Here is a 3,880-nt window from a genome sequence, read left to right as displayed (position 1 = left end):
GGGGCCAGGGAAGCATGTAATTGTGTGTGTTTTGAAAGAAGCAGGGCAGCGCTTGGGCTTTGTATTTGTGAAGGAAGCAGGCAAGCATTTTTTTTACCATGTGTTGGTGAAAAAAGCAGGGGCCAGGGAAGCATGCAATTGTGATTGAATTGATTACTTTGGTCAGCGTCCAATTTAAGGTTAAAGTATGTTTAGCCATAGTAACAAGGGTTAGAGTAACTGTAATATTAGTATGTGAGTATCCAGTTTAAGGTTAAGTATGCTTAATTTCTACTCATGGATTTTTTTCCCCGTTTTCAGGAGTATTTTGATTGGTTCACTCTGGGTGCCCTTGTTTAGTTCACTTCGTTAGTATTGTTTCACAGCGCATAGTTTCTTGGTACTCAATTTTAACATGTATTAGTGGTTTGCATTGCCAGTGTTCCAGAGTGGTCCTGTCGTGTCTGTTTGCTGCGTGCACCTTAATGGGATCTGTGGACTTGTTTTGTTATATAGAGTTGATGTGCATTCTATAGGAGTATATTGGTTTTTAAATGCAGTATACTTCTCCTGCACCGTACTTATGTTTGAAAAAGAGAATTTACACAATACTCATGTTCGGTTAGTCCACAGCTATCAAGACTCTGAATTGAGGAGAAGCAGGGCCAGGTAAGCAGATGCGGTTAATGACCCCTCTATAGTGCTATTTAAATATAGACTGTTTGTGTATAAATGTGGTTAATTGTACAGGCAGAATTTTGTGCAAGTTAATGTCTATTAATGTGTTGTGTTCTACAGCAATAACTACATAACAAGCTGGCTTGAGGCAGCTTTATTTTAGCTTGTGTACTAGTGTATTACCTGATAATTTTTATTTCTTTTTTTTTTTTTAAAGTGAAATATAATGCAGGCTTTTTTGCATGGTACAAGGACTGTGAGGAAAATATAACTATTAGAATGTTTCATGAAGTTAGCTTTTTGCTTTATTTCATTTCACCCATTGTTTAACCATAGTAGCCTATTTGACTGAATATTTCTGCTTTGATTTTTTTAGTGATGTACTTGATTTTTTTACTGCAGATCAGTAGTATGTGAAAGCATATTTGATAGCAGCATAAGCATTGCTAGTGCAGCTTTTTGAAGGCATATTTGTGGTGACTTTACCTTCTGATTTTGTCAAATGCTATACAACTCTCGCTCACCTTTTTGCTGTTGGGCAATGCAGTTTTACATGGCCGAGTTTCTTTTGTTACATTTTGGTGTATCAGTTTACTGAGCAGTGGCAAATTAAATGTCGCAATGTGGGTGCTCGGGGAAACGAAGCTGAGTGAGCATGCGTGCACTGGAAGTTTGTGTTTCTTAACACTCTCTGAACTGCATTTGAATGCAGATTTGTACCTCTACTACCATAGTTGCAGTGTAGATGTTTAGTATTTATGGCTTGTCTTGCACTGCTGCATTTTTTGTTTGAGTTGCTAACACTCAAATGTTTTAAGTTGTTGGCTGCTGTGAGAATGACGTTACTAGTTGTTGGCTGCTGTGAGAATGACGTTACTAATTGTAAACATAGAGGAAGTTTGCAATGGTTATATACCACAGTGCCTGGCTATTTAGCTGTAATTTTCCTTTTGAAAATGTGTAGGACAGTTCAGTGCACTTACCTGCAAAGGTATTTGGTGGTGTAGGTTTTTTCTCGCATGCTACTGAAGTTCAGAATACCTATTGATTAAAACATGTAGGAAGAAATAAGAAATAATTGAATTTACTTGGCATTCTTGCCATACTGGAGGAATAGCAGTGTGAGTGATGGACTAATAGCAGTGACCTTTGTAAACATGGTGCGAGTTTAATTCTACTGCTTCAGTGTGACTTTCTAACAATACATCAAAAATGTGAATTTGTTTTCAGTTTGCAGTACACTGATCTCACATCAAAAATGTAAATTGCATGGTAATATGATTTATCAAGTAATTTGTGTGCTGGTTTATATGTAAATATTTTGTAGTACAAGTGAAAGAAGCAATTGTGGCTGTCTTAATAGGTCCTATCTAAGGAACAGACTGTGCTATAATATCTCAAGGAAATGTTGTACTGGCAGTAACTCATATTATAGGGAGGTTCTCCAGTGGACATGTACAAGTGACTTAGGATTGTCTGTGGGGAGCATCAATGGTGTTGCGTTTTTTTTTTGTAGTGTAACATACAGTATGTTTACATTAATGTTTCGTCCTTCACAGATCTTTCAGAAACTGGTTACCTTGAACTTGACTGGAACCAACTATAATATCTGGAAGCTTCAAGTGCTCCAATGAATACCGCATCCTCTGCATCTGTGAATCGGTAAACACTTCCATGACAACTGAATAGCATGCCTGTTGCCTTAAATTGTAGGCACGATCTGTGTGGACAGTAAATTAGATGAAATTGAGCCATGTCGTCACTTTATAAACCAGTACAGTAATAGCATTCCAAATGTTTACAAATGGATAGAATGAGATGGGGGTAAATGTGCTCAATGTATGCAAGCTGTAGTTCCAGATGACTGATTCTTGATTTGAATTTGCTGTCTAGTGGCAGAAACTGACAAGCCTTTACAGTGTTCTGGTGTTCTAATTTTGTATAGTATAAAGTTGGCTCTAATACATGTACTTAGTAATACAACCAGTTGTAGTTGCAAGGTTTAGTTGGGTGAATTGCAAGACTTGGGTGGGTAGGCAGCTCTAAGAATTGAGGGAGTCTATGAACATTGCATTTTCCTTTCCTAACATTTGAATTTCCAAAATTTATTTTTAACAGACAGCCTGGAAAAGGTCCAAAGAAGCTTTCTGGTGCAGCAAATAGAAAAAGAAAGGCTCAGAGAATTGCAAGTGGCTAGTTTACGTGCTTCAATGATGCGATTTATGCAGTCTAGTCAGACATTAGACAGCAGTCAGTGGCAAGACAGTGAAATGCTTCAAGAGGCAGATTTCCCTGAGGTGCCAAGCAGTCCTTCCAGACCAGGTGAAAGTGACAGTTCCTGCCAAAGTCCCAGCGATGCTTGCTGTATGGTAGATGTTGAGGTGCCAAGCAGTCCTTCCAGACCAGGTGAAAGTGACAGTTCCTGCCAAAGTCCCAGCGATGCTTGCTGTATGGTAGATGTTGAGGTGCCAAGCCCTTCCAGACCAGGTGAAAGTGACAGTTCCTGCCAAAGTCCCAGCGATGCTTGCTGTATGGTAGATGTTGAGGTGCCAAGCAGTCCTTCCAGACCAGGTGAAAGTGACAGTTCCTGCCAAAGTCCCAGCGATGCTTGCTGTATGGTAGATGTTGAGGTGCCAAGCCCTTCCGGACCAGGTGAAAGTGACAGTTCCTGCCAAAGTCCCAGCGATGCTTGCTGTATGGTAGATGTTGAGGTGCCAAGCCCTTCCGGACCAGGTGAAAGTGACCGTTCCTGCCAAAGTCCCAGCGATGCTTGCTGTATGGTAGGTGTTGAGAATACTGGTACTGGATGTACAGATAATGAATCTGAGTCACAGGTGTGTGATAATGGCTCTGACCTTGCAGGTGGTAATGCAGAGTGTGACAATGTGGAGCTCAGTGTGTGTGGCATCCATTGACTTTATTCCTGTGTGGTCAGAGCTAGGAGCAGCTCATTTATCTGACCAACTAGATGTATGTGAGGAGGAAAGTAAGGAAGTAGATCCAGTAACACACAGGGAAGTCTATAGTGACCCTGGTAAATGGCCAGAACCAATGGATGATGAAGTTCGCTGTCTGTTAAGTGCTGCAGGGCCTGTTCAGATAATGAATCAGTTTCCCCTATGATGATCACCATAGAAGATTCAATCCCATCTTTTATAATAAACGACTTACAAATGGTGAGACAGTCAGGAGGTCTTGGTTGGTGTATTCCGAAAGTAGTGAC

At 40.3% G+C, this 3,880-nt stretch overlaps 1 long non-coding RNA gene across 1 annotated transcript; it reads left to right on the top strand.

The window, feature by feature from the left end:
- Window positions 1-2,841: 2,841 nt before the first annotated feature.
- Window positions 2,842-3,531, top strand: LOC122812876. The gene is made up of 3 exons (XR_006366598.1): window positions 2,842-2,954; window positions 3,039-3,287; window positions 3,450-3,531. It is a non-coding gene; the product is annotated as an uncharacterized LOC122812876 (long non-coding RNA).
- Window positions 3,532-3,880: the final 349 nt, after the last annotated feature.

This window comes from Protopterus annectens, chromosome 10.part0, assembly GCF_019279795.1.
Source record: "Protopterus annectens isolate FY-2018-M chromosome 10.part0, PAN1.0, whole genome shotgun sequence".
NCBI classification, from domain to species: Eukaryota; Metazoa; Chordata; order Ceratodontiformes; family Protopteridae; genus Protopterus; species Protopterus annectens.
The sequence above is the reverse complement of the archived record's forward strand: the minus strand, read 5'-3'. Positions and strand labels throughout refer to the sequence as shown.